Genomic DNA, 13,320 nt, shown 5'->3' on the forward strand with positions numbered 1-13,320 from the left:
TTTAAGGCTGAAGTTATATAAAACTAGATAGATTAGGGTTTGTATAGTTTTATTTCTATAGCACTTTTCATAATTATAGATATATGCAAATGACATAAAACAGGGAATTTTTTACAAAAAATAGCGTGTTGATTTAATTACAAACTGTATATTGTTTATAAGACTATGGAAACGCGGTGTAACCTAAACTTCACCGTTGCTGAAGTACAGAGAAAAAACACAGACTCAACCGAGAGACCAGCTCTCAAAAAAACAACAAAAATGACCATAGGTGCAGCAAGACAGAAGATGGACACTCTCTGTAAAAGTTAACCAGCTCTAAAATAATACAGTGCTCGACCTGCAAGCATAATAACTCATTTAATTCGAGTGCTGCTGCGTCTCAGCTTTAGGACCCTGGGAAGCAGCGCGCAGCCGCGGCGCCGAGTGCATCTCGCATGGAGCGATTTGTATGCGTTATCGCACAAGCACCGCATCTGCAGCGCGTGAGATTGCGGTAAGAGACACTATCCACACCGGTAGACTCCGGTGCACGCACTCTCACCTCTTTTGTGCGGCTGTCCGAGCACTGCCCAAAAGCTCATCTGCGTTTTCCAGCGCATCTGTATCCCCAAGTGCTGAAATCCCGGGGAAAGTTACGCACGTTTCTGTGGAGAGATGGAAGAGTAGTTTCACTTCTGTTCTGGGAATTATCAAGCGTCATCTGTGAACAGGAGAAGTGGGTAAGACATTCTTTCTTCATTTATTACTGGAATTTAAGCTTTTGAGCTAAAAGCTGTCCAAACAACGGGCACATTTAGATGGATTTTGGGTTTCGGGATCCGACTTTAAATTAAAGTCTCTAATCAAGATGAAGAGCCTTGCGCTTGGGGGAACTTCTGCTGGAAGCGTATTGCAAGCAATAGAGACTATAGAAGATTGTGCCATGCACTTTAAGATTACTAATGTATCGGCTGTGTGATTTAATCTGTATAATAGCATTTATAAAAGCTATTAGTTTTATACGGCATTTATGCCATTTGTATGCATATGTACAGTATCTGGTCCACTGTTGGTACTGTAGTTTTTACGCTGAATAGCTCTTTCTACCTAATGTGACCCATAAAAAAATCCTTTGTTGGCATAATCTAATTTTAACCATGTGAAGAAAATGTTTCAATTGTTATGTTACCACCCAGCTTGTTAGAGATTGCCTGTCAAAACAAAACTGGTTGATCTATTTTACTTGAACAGACCACGTATGCATTTTATGAATAACCCATGAATGCTTAACAAACTATTAACTGTGATTTTATCATGAATGTGAAAATACGCATGGCTAACTTTGACAGTGATATCGTATCATTGCACACAGAGGTGCAGTGGTTTTGTGTTGAGAGCAGTCTGTTTGAAAGTCAGCTCATTCTGCAGTGAACGTGAAGGGGACGATCACACTGGCAATGAGATCAGAATTGTGCTTAGACTTGCAGTGGGCAGAATGGAGTGCTGAAACAGCGTACAGTCATTGTGCTTATTGACCATTAGTCGTTTACCTCAGACGTTCTGTCGAGGATGGCTTTCTCTGAAATACTTTATCTCAGATATCTTCCTCTAAGTGAAAGCCACTGCATGCACACCATTGAAGCTTTATTTCTCTGTTTCATAACAAAGCAAGCATGTACTTTATGGTGATTATCCATCATAACACCCATCGCTGTTTGTGTTACAATACAACAAATTCAAATGTACAGGTAATGCTGTATGTTAGTTCTACAGTCCACGCATGTCAGTGTATTTTTCTTGCTGTAAAGTACAGTACCAACTTTATACGTACTGTATAGTGGGATTGTTTGTGCTATTATAAGGCGTTTGGAGATTCTTGGAGCACAGACAGAGGGTTTTGAATGCAGACTGATGCTGAAAGTATCTTAAGGCTCCATTCAGGGTTTCCCATAAAGAACCTCAAGGCACCTTTTAAAGGAGTCTCAGATATTCAATTTTTGTGCTCGATGAACTTTCAGTTGTCTGAGAATCTTGCTCTTTGTTCCTAGTGACTGTAAACCTTTCCTGCCATTGCAAGCTGTAAGGCACTCGAAAGGTTTGTGTTTTTTGAGCATAAATAGGATGTGTGAGAATTTCTTAAAGGTGCCTAGAGGTCCTTCAAAGGGGTTAGCCAGTGTGGCAGCCGAGCAACCCTGTAGTGTGCTTCTAGGCTTTCTTAGGAGAAAATATAGGAGCAATCCTTGCATGAGAAAATTCATTGCATTTCATATAGTGAGACCACAGTTATCACATTATCACATTTTTTAGCTATTGCATTAATGAAATATCAACCTGATGTTTAAAATGTTTTTTTTTTAGCTTTTAAATGGGCCTTGGGGTCTCTCAGACAGAACAGGAGAGCACTTCTCATTGCATTGCTGTGGGAGCTGTCCACTGACTCCGGTGCTGAAAGTTTCAAAGAAGAGCCAGGTGTGCTTGGAATACGTAAATGTATTTTTAACGGGTAATGTCCTTCATAAATGTATGAAATGGAGAATACCTCCATGAATTAATCATCGCTCTCAACGTGCCGTGTTTGTTTAATCCAGCGATTGTAATATAGTCTTTTGTGCCGTGCTGCGCTGTGCCCAAGAGAAATCAACTCATTGCAGTCTTTCAATAAAGCTGAATTTTTTTTCAAATTACAAAAAGCATGACCCGGTACAGTTCATTGTACATGTAATCACGCCTCAATTAGATAGCGGGGAGGTGCTGAGCTTTTTCATTGTGTATCTATCTTTTATAATCACAGTGCATGAAAGCGAAGATAAACATTTCATTTTCTTTGCAAAAGTATGAAACAATTCACGCTTTGAGAAAAAAACAGAGGAACAGATGCCACCAAAGTGATTCCTGGGCCTCTCGTGACATTTGCACGTGTGTGCATGTGAACCACAAAAGACGGGCAGTCTCTGAGGTATTCGCGGCTGTCAGTTTGATCTCATTTAGTGTTGTTATCCAGCCAGGTGCTGTAATTTAAAATGCAGCGTTCCACCACACTTTTCGATTGATGAGTTCTTTTTTTGCTGGCCCTTTTTAAAACACCAACCGGTTCCTCTCCGGGGGTCCTGTGGCAGACCACTAAAGTGTGACTAGTTTTATGTCCAGTATATTGCTCTTGGATTTCGATTAAAAACTGAGTTTGAGAGTTCTGAAGAAGGCAGGTGGACCAGTGGTCTGTAAAATACTCTATTTCTTGCTTGTACCGTGACTCTTTAGGTGGCTGGACCCATGCGTGACCTCCCTAATGTCATGTGATTCACCTCAGTGGGTTGTTCACCGGCATGCCAATTTTCAGACAGCATTACTAGATAGACAGTCCTGGACCGGAGCCAATGTAGCTAGATTGCCATCGCTTCTTTCGTCCTTCTACTTTTCCTTTTAGTATGTGTAAAATGGTTGCGTGACAGAAGACACTTTGCTTGGCTGGCGGTGTTTGGAAATATGATTTCATAATATGACAAATTAAATGGCACAAATGTATGTGGACCCGCATCGTAATTGACAGTTTTGGATAGGCCCTTTAAAGGTAGATAGTTTACCCAAAAATAAAAATTATATCATTTACACACCCTGTATGGGAGTTTTTCTTCTGTGGAACACAAAAGAAGATATTTTGAGAAATGTCTCATTCGTGTCCACACAATGGAAGTCAATGGGGGACTGTTGTTTAGTCGCCAACGTTTTTCAAGGTATCTTTTGTGTTCTGCAGAAGAAAGTAAATCATACAGGTTTGGAATGACATCAGGGTGAGAAAATGATGAAAACAATTTCATTTCGCTTCCAACCTTTTCTGTTCTAGCATGATAACACCGTAATGCGAGTCTATTGTGCTAGAATTTTACCAGCCTGCACAAAACCCAAACTTGAACCCCACTGAGCACATTTGGGATGATTTGGAATGCAGACTGCGAGCCAGACCTCATCACCCAACATCAGTGCTTGACCTCACTGATGCTCTTCTGTCTGAATGGCAGAAAATCCCTGCTGCCATGTTCCAACATGTAGTGGAAGCCATTCCAGAATAGTGCAAGCTGTTATGAAGGATCTCTATTTAATACCAATGCATACACTCTTAACCATAGAAATGTCGCAAAGTGTCCATACAGCAATGCCAGAAGAAACATGGGACAGTTCACCCAAAAATCAACCTCGAGTTGTTCCAAATCTTTATACGTTTCTTTGTTCTGATGAACACAGAGAGAGATATTTGGAAGAATGCTTGTCACCAAACAGTTCTTGGGCGCCATTGACTACCATAGTAGGAGAAATGACAATGGTAGTCAAAAGTGCCCCAAAACTGTTTGCTGTCCTACATTCTTCAAAATATCTTCTTTTGTGTTTAACAGAAAAAGGAAATCAATGAGGACATTTTCCTACTATGGTAGTCAATGGTGGACAATGACTGTTTGATTACAAGCATCTTTTTAAATATCTTTCTCTGTGTTCTTCAGAACAAAGAAATGTATACAGATTCGAATTTAAATTTTTGTGTGAACTGTCCCTTTAAAGAACCATTCAGTCAAATGTTCTTCAAAGAACAATGATGGATAGAAATTGTCAAATGTACACTTATCTCAGGTCTAGAGTAATCCGCTTTTGCTGGTTACCTGCCCATAAGGTGGTTCTCCAACAGTTAGGGTTTATATTTGGCTGCTATGAAGAGTCGAGGGGTTGAGGGAAAGCAGATGATGCTTCTTGGCGGAAGGAGCGTGAACATGAATTGTATCGTCATTCTACAGCTGCCAGCGCCTGCATGCCACGCCCACATGGCCGTCATGCCCCATGCCGCTACGGATGCGTCTCTGTTGCACATTTCTTTGATAAACGCTTACGGTCCAAAGAGGAACACAACTTCAGCCCTGGCAAACCTGAAGCTTATCACTGAAATTGGATTTTAGACTGAATGCTGCAGCCTATGGGGATGCCCCGATACAGTCTGGCCTGGACCGTGGAGGTTAAATATCGCACGGATTTTAAAGCGGAGATGGAAATTTTGTAGTCCCACAAAAGCACTGTCTGAATGTGGTGTACAATATATCTCCAGTTCTCTGGAAATGACTGCTTATCGGTGGACTTATCGTTTAACAACCCCAGCCTGAATAGCCCATGGCTATTAATAAATCTCTCTCGCTCTCTCTCTCTCTCTCTCTCTCTCTCTCTCTCTCTCTCTCTCTCTCTCTCTCTCTCTCTGTCAGTCCGTCTTTGGGGAATTGTGGATAGATAGATTATTTGTTGCGCATGTGGATGTGATCAGATGTCCTCTGGGTAGGTTTGGCTGAATTGTTTCCCATGTTGTACCGCAGTCTGGAGGAAGCCCCATGTGTGTGTGACATGACAGACCTGGCGACTTGACCCTTGTGTATTTGTGCAATCTGGTGGGAAGACGTGACCGATCGTAGTCCTCCCAATGACATGGAGAAGATTCAGCCACATGTTCTGTCAAGACAATACAAGCCAAATATTACGTCATTGATCATTGTAATGATACTGAAAATTACCTGATAGACAATTAAATGGGAAAAGGAAGGAAAGAAAAATGAGAGGAAGGTTTTGCCGTTATTTAGACTACTCGCTTGTTGTTGTTCTTCCCAGTGAAAACAAAAGGAAAATAATAGAGTCTTGACATCTTTCCAACTCTGTATGACTTTGTTTCTCATGTAAAACACAAAAGAAGATATTTTGTCTTCCACTGGATGGGCACAAAACCTCAAAAGACATTTCTTAAAATATCTTTTGTGTTTCACAGAAGAAAAGAGTTACTTACATTTTTACATGTAATGCATTTGGCAGATGCTTTTATCCAAAGCGACTTACATTGCATTTTACTATACATTTGTTACCAAGTATGTTCATATACAGTACAGTCATAAACGGGTGAATAAATAACAAAAAAAATTTTTTAAACAATCTTGAAAAGACACCATAAAAATTAAATTGTGGTTAAGCTAACAATGCCAAATCTGATGTTTTGGTCTGTTCCTCGCACTAACCTCATATGTAGCACACTTGTTTCATGGAGTGTTTTTCTACTTTTTTCATATTAGAGCTTCCAGACATACAGTATATAGGTCACTTTATGCTGTCTTTTTATGAAAAGAGCTGCTTTAATATTTACTCTTTTGCATACCGCTGTAAAAATAACAGCGTACAGATTGTGACAGAATCAGGATGAGAAAATACATTAATTCACTGAGTAATTCCATGGACCCAAACTGAAACTGTAGTTTCTGTATGTCACATGTTGTTATATTCCTACGTTGTAATGAAATTTTCAGCGTATAATTCACAAAGAATAATTTAATGCTCTTTTGTCTCGCATAATTCTTAAACAAAATATTCACTGTAATCGCATGAAATCTCTAAGCTGGTAGTCATTAGCCGCTTGTGTTTTTTGCACCCTACAGCATCACCGTTAGAAATGTGACTACACAGTCATCACGCCAAGTATTGGGGATATTATAACACCATCAGCGGACAGCCTACAAATACTAATGATTCCAGAAAAAAGACAGGTTTTTTTCGTTTGTATCCTCAGCAGTGCAGTGTTTTATAATTTAGCAGGTTTTAATGTCATAAAACAGCTTGGGACTCAACAGGGGGGCGGTGAGATAATTGGGATGTTTTTCATCTTCACTGGTTCTTAAATGTGCTTTTTAGTCAGGACTTTCCTGTGGCCCATGTGAAGTTGAGCCAGCGCTTCTCATCTGGGTCTCTAGAGAGAGAGAGAGAGAGAGGTGGGGAGGGATGGGGTCTTTTCTTCACTTCGGTCACTTCTGTAGGTGCTTCTCTCATTCCCCAGTCAGGCACAGACACTGTGGCATCTCTCATTCTCTCAGAAGGCATAAAAATGTCAGTTTTACCATAATAATGATGATCTCTATAATGAGATTATTATAACCGAGCTTTGGCACAATAAACGGTGCATTAACAAACCGCTTCTGCATTTTTATGTTGGTGGTTGTGCATAATGATGTTGAATGTTTCTAATGTGCTTACGGTAGCTAATTGCTAAAATAATCTTCAGTGGGTTTTTTTGCTCAGCAGTTTCTGTATGTACTGACATTGAAAAAGAAAAAAATGTTGCAAGTAGAAGTTTTCTTCTTCTGTGCTGTCATGATACCGCCTGTAAGAGCCAGGGTGTTGCTATGCAGTTGGTTTTGATATATTCTAGGGCATTCTGGGTGGTTGCTAACATTGTTTTCACCGGATGTGAGTGGTGTGACGCGGTGAAAGACAAAAGAACCCATTAAGAACGAGGCACCCAGTGTGGACAGCATCGCTTATTATTGACGGTTTCAGCAGAAACAACATAAACAAACGATATGTGGGCCAAACTTAACTTCCGGTAGACCTCCGCAAAAAATCTATAACTGCGCAGTAGTTTTAACTTAATTTAATGCAATTAATATACAATAAAATATTAATATGAAGTAAGATGAATGTAAATTAAACCAAACACAGACCGGAAGTTAACTTTAGGCAAGCGCATGCGTCCAATGAAACCGTCTATAAAAGGTTTTATTGTCTTTTGCTGCATCACACTGCTCTCATCCGGTGTAGACACCGCTAACCCATGTAAAATAGACATGTAAGTCCCTTAGATATCGTTTGAGGTTTCTGTTCATTAAACATGAGCAAAGATGATCAAGATGCTTGACTTGGTCTGTAGCACCGACGTCTTATTTTAAGATCTGTTTTAGTAAATGAGTCTTAAAGGTTCCATGTCCTGCTTTTCCTCATTGTTTAAAGCAGATGATCGAAGACGCGTGAATAGGTTGTTTGCACATGACGTCACGGCACTGCGTGAAGTACCAATGGAGGGCAGCAAGTGACTTTCTCCATAGGAATTCACTATAACAAACTCAAAATACCCCTGTTTTGTGTCGTTTTTGACTGTTCAAATCGATCAAACCATGAAAGGTGTTTTTATTGTGTAGCAAAAGTTGATATTCATGAGGGAGAAAATGTGAGAATTGACTGAGAAACGGTGATAAAAGTGGTTTGTAAACCTGAGCCGGATGTCTTTCTAAAACACCTAACAAGGTTTAACGTACCTAAACAACGACCAGGTGAGACCAAATTTGCTCGAGAACCTTGTCATGAACACTAGATGCAAGTCCTGATTTAACGGATAAAGTGATAAATCTCGCGTTAAGCGTTTCTCCCCAATAGAAGTCCGTTATAAGGAAACGGCTTAACGTACCGAAACAACAACCACGTAAAACCAAATTTCTATTAAACCTTAATTGTAATAAACACTAGCTACTGTTAAAAGGACAAGCACTTATTCCAGGGATAAGAATAGTCTCACGTTAAGCTTGTTCTTCATAGAAGTTCAAACTGAGAACATAAAACTTTTCTGTTATCATGTTTATGTTTGATATCAGTGATAAATGTATTTATTTTGGTTTTCCGTTTTGTTTTGGTACGTTAAGATGTTTCCTTATAATGGACTTCTATGGGGAAGGAACGCTTAACGCGAGATTTTTTACTTTATCCATTTAATAAGGGCTCGTTCTTTTAACGGAAGCTAGTGTTTATCACAAGTAAGGTTTGACAGAAATTTGGGCTTACCTGGCCGTTGTTCAGGTCGTTAAACATAGGTACTTTTAGTTTGTGATAGTGAATTCCTATAGAGGAAAATCACTTGCTGCCCTCCAGCTGCGCTTCACACGTCATCATAACCACGTGATCGCAAACAACCTATTAAGGTTATGTATTTCTTGATGTTCCTAACTGCAGTACATTTCACTATTTGTGAATATTTACAGTATAATGAATAAAAAGCACAATAAATAGATTCAATAACTTGGCCGCTTATTTTTCAAGTGGTGTTTGTATCACTCCCATCCGTTGGAATAACAAGCAACTGTCATAATAGCAATCCACTCAACACTTACTCTGAATTATAATCACAATGTGTTTTCCAAGTCATAGCTCACTGCCAGTTTCAGGAGACACGTTGGCTAATCAATGCACCAGTTTGTGCTACAACGACATTGGTGTCTAGTTCTGTTATTTTCCAGTATGTTGGCATGGCAACTGGTTCCTGCCCAGACTTTCAACGTTGGATACATGGCTTCGATGGTCAGTTGTCCTTCAATTATTTACTCTATTGTTGTGCTCGAATACCATTTACAGCTCACAGTTCAGCTGCCAGCCGACTGTTTATTCAACAGGCGAGTTTGAGCTCCCAAGTGCGCTGAAAAGTCTATGCTGCTAGCTTGGCGTTTTTCAAATTAGACTTCCAATGATGCTTCAACTTATATTACATTCATCCGCCACTCTTCATGTGCAAGACACGCACACGCAGTCACACGTAAGGAAAGCCCTGGCGGTGAATCACAATTTTATTTGAGACAATAGAGTTTGATGTGACAGGTGGACTGTGTGAACTGATAAGTCATCCATCAAATCCAAAGCACTCGACAAACACTCTCTTCAAGGTCAGCATTGCTTAAATAACAGTCCGCGGTCACATGGGAACATGTCTATGGAATGCTTGATTCTGAATGGACATCACATTTATTTCAGAATTAAATTTTCTGCGTTCCAAAACTGCATTCCAACATTGTTCCCAAATGGAAGACATTCACGACTTGTCTGAAGCGGGTGAATGTAACAGCCATCGATACTTATCTATAGACTGTCTATTCTCTTTTGCATAATGTGATTGGTAAGATACTATAAAAACATCCATCTACATCCCTTTATACATTTTTTGTTGTTTACTTTTTCAGATGTGGTTGTATGTTATTATACATGAGGTCTTTGGTTTGCGTAGTGTCATTGACAAAGACGTAGGAATCTTTTGAATGTTGAAGATAAAGACTTGCTGCTTTGAAGACCGAGCACAACGACAAGAGGGTGAATTGTAGAGCAGACATCTACATCAAAGCATTCGCCAGGTCCTTAGGTTATTGATGCTGCATGTCAATAGCGAATGAGTGATCGAGTATGTTCTCGGGTCATTTAATTTCACCAGTTGAAATCAGAAATGAACCAAGGTTTGGGTTAAAGGTTAAAGGTGAGGATTCGTGGGTTATTGAGTCTCTTTTTGGTTCAGGCAAAAAGATGCTTGATGGTCTCAGACACTTCTAATATGAGCTTAGTCTGTCACCCTTTCTCATATAATGGTACAGCGTATGACATGTCATGCTCAAAAATTTGTCATTTTAATGAATGTTCTGCTGTCTGTCATATAGTTCATTGGCCTGAGGTTCTGGACAGATGTCAATTTCTGTTTGTTAATGGTTGTTTTTAATGCCGTTCCACTGTCTAGAGCGAGTTGATGGGGCCATCCTGCCATTTGTCTGTAATTACCCCGGTGTACATCACCCCACCTATCCCAGCAGTCTCTGGCAGGGATGCTATTATTTTACTACTGGCCGGTCTCCCCCGAGACAGCCTGGTGTTTTTGAGAGGCACTTCTGTAAACGGTCCAGGCGTCGCAAGGGAATGAAGCCCCACCCTCATTTGTGACCACACCCCTTTAATATCCCTGCTATTTTTCAACAGTCCACTCCACAAATACAAAGTTTTCTCCAGATTTAAAGTATTACAGTAAGTTAAATGCATAAGTCTTATACCATGCCAATCAGGAATATAGCGTGGCACATGTATGAACCAGTTTTATGTTGCTTTTACTTCCTTTTTGAAGTCTTTTCCAAAATTCCTGATTTTGTGGTCCATGCCTCTTTTCATTTTCTTGGTCTGTCTTGAAAGGTTTATCCCAAGAAAATATTTTTTATGGTGTTAATGTTGAATGCGATTCCCACCACCACACTAAAACACTGAAATTTTCTGTCAGCTGGATTGACAGAAATACACCATAAAATAATAGTTCTCCATGTAAAATTACAAGTTTTTCACGTTTTACTTTTACATTTTTTTCTCTAATTCTATGTTTTTGTACTCTATTTCAAAAACACATTAAAAAATTTGTAAAAAATAAATGTAAAATTACATTTTTTTTACATTTTACTTGGAAAATCTTTTAAAAATAACAGAAAAATTTTGTTAAAATTACGGTTCATGCCCACACCCGTGCCCACTATGGTCATCAAGAGCAAGGTCAACATTTCCCTCGAAGCCATCATTGCCAACCCCTCCTCTCCATTTTTCAAAACCAAAAGACTCCTTTCATCCGCAACATACTTTAGCAAAGCCCTCTGCCTCCTGTGATGCTTTCAATATTTCCTGACATGCTCTGTTAGGCCCTTTAATGTAGTATTATAACAAACACAACTGAGATTGGCTAACCCGGACCCCCATCCGTCTCCCCGCGTGTCAGGACGCCAGAGTCAAACTAAGATGAATAGAGGCTTGCGTCCGCCCGGGCTTCCAGCTTCTGACTTCTGACCAATGCCTCGGGGCCCCAGCACTTATTGAAATGACCGAATGTAGATTTAGACTCAATGGGGAGGGACATCTATCTATATCAAGCTTTAGGAGACAGAAATGTGTGTGTGGCGGCTTGTTGGGGAAAGGGTCGCTGGCTTGCCTTCGTAATTGAAAGCAAAAGAGAAATAACCCGCTGGAACATTAGGCAGGACGACGCCTCTAGACACATCTAATACACTCAAAAGGTGCGGGAGAGAGAGAGATTTGAAAAATGGAAGAAGGTCATAGGTTATACATTGTATATCTATAAAACAATGGGTCATTTCATGTCCGTGTAGTTGTTTTTTGCTCTCATCATTAGAGAAATAAATGGAGACGTAAAAGTAATGTATAACACATTCGCTTGTCAAGGTTGAATGTAATGTTTCGTCTTGTGTGGTGAATGGACACACATTACAGGTCTTGCTTTGTTTTTCATTTTTTGTCAATGCTGTGAGACAGCCTAATCCTTATAATGATATTAACACCATCAGCAGAAACAAAGATCATCTTTTGTACGCTGCAGTATGTCTTGCATATAGGAAATCGAGGTGCATTGATCCGGCGTGGCGTTTTTAATCGTGTTTTTAAAATTGATTGTTTCGGTCTTCGTGCATCAATTCGGTGTGATCCTCCAAAGGTTGCCTTCGCAATTACGTCGAAACGAAGTTTTCTTCAGATGTAGACTTGGTTCTCTAATGAGCGGATCAATAAGGCCTCACTCAAACATGAGATGTGCACATACAAGTCTAGCAATAATCGTGTTATGGGTTTAACGTATTTATTACCCCAACCATTTGGATCTGTGTTGATTAAAATAACACGTTTGAGAAATCGTTGTTAAGAATTGAATTGGGATTTTGAAAAGACATTAACATGGATTTGGTTTTTAATTATTTTTTGTTATTACATCAGCAGTTAGATTGTATAAAAATATAAATGAAACCTTAGAGGAATAGGTTCTCCCAAAATTCAGTTAGTCCTCCACAACATGTTGTTTGACACTTGGATGTCTCTTGGTCATTTGAGAAGACCTGTGAACTGGATTTCAGCTCTGATGTCACGTAATGGTTCAATTTATTTAATTATTGGGAAATCCATGACACAAAACAATCTCGATCTTAGAATTTGAATGAAACCAAACCAAAAATATGATACAATGCTTTATACAATAAATTAATAAATATGTTGGTTCGCGGCCTTATTTTTCTCATGTTCGAATTGGATGAATTCTGTAGACCACTATGGAAACAAAGCTTGTCCAGAAGAACATCCTTTTTCAGTTTCTGTTTAACACTAACAACAAACGTTGTAACAAAATGCAACCAACAGAACATTTATAACCGAATCAAAATGTTAAATGAATATTTTTACGATTTAACTATATACATGTATATGTAAGATTTAAAAAATAATAATAAAATATAAAAAATGAAACCGTAAGTGCTACATCTTGTGAAGTGGTCTATAGTGGTGGTCTATATCCTAAAACAGTGGCCTACCTGATGTCGTCTGGAAGCTTTCAGTTTGAGAACCACTGGTTTAGTGTGAGGAACAAACTTTCTCATAATTCTCATTTTCTAAGTTGTCACGTCACAACAGGTCGTGAGAAACATGGGGATTTTCCTGTTTAAATTACAATTCCAGTTCTTTTTGTTAGATTGTATGGACTTTTTAACTTACTTCTCATACTTGATATACCATTTTGGCTTTTGTTCAACCCTTGTTATATGTAAACTCTATTAAGATGCTATCATAAATTTATAGATAGACAGTCTGTATAGGTTACCGTTTAAAAATTCCTTTCACTCTTCACCAGCGGTCTTTTTATTCCAAGCCACCTAGTCCCTCTCTAGACATGAATTATGTACAGCAAATGACCCCCAAAAGCGGGAAAAACTGCATGAGTACTGC

The 13,320-nt window shown here is 39.2% G+C and overlaps 1 protein-coding gene across 3 annotated transcripts in view; it reads left to right on the forward strand.

Annotated features, from left to right (window-relative positions):
* Positions 1 to 444: 444 nt before the first annotated feature.
* The window catches only part of robo1 (roundabout, axon guidance receptor, homolog 1 (Drosophila)), a 236,978-nt gene continuing 224,102 nt past the window's right edge, over positions 445 to 13,320 (forward strand). The window contains exon 1 of one of the 3 annotated variants that reach the window (XM_057350586.1): positions 445 to 722. The gene's annotated coding sequence lies outside the window, so the exon portion shown is untranslated. The remainder of the gene's footprint in view (positions 723 to 13,320) is intronic. The other 2 variants (XM_057350584.1, XM_057350585.1) reach the window with 2 other exon arrangements.

Source organism: Triplophysa rosa, linkage group LG14 (assembly GCF_024868665.1).
Source record: "Triplophysa rosa linkage group LG14, Trosa_1v2, whole genome shotgun sequence".
Classification (NCBI taxonomy): Eukaryota; Metazoa; Chordata; class Actinopteri; order Cypriniformes; family Nemacheilidae; genus Triplophysa; species Triplophysa rosa.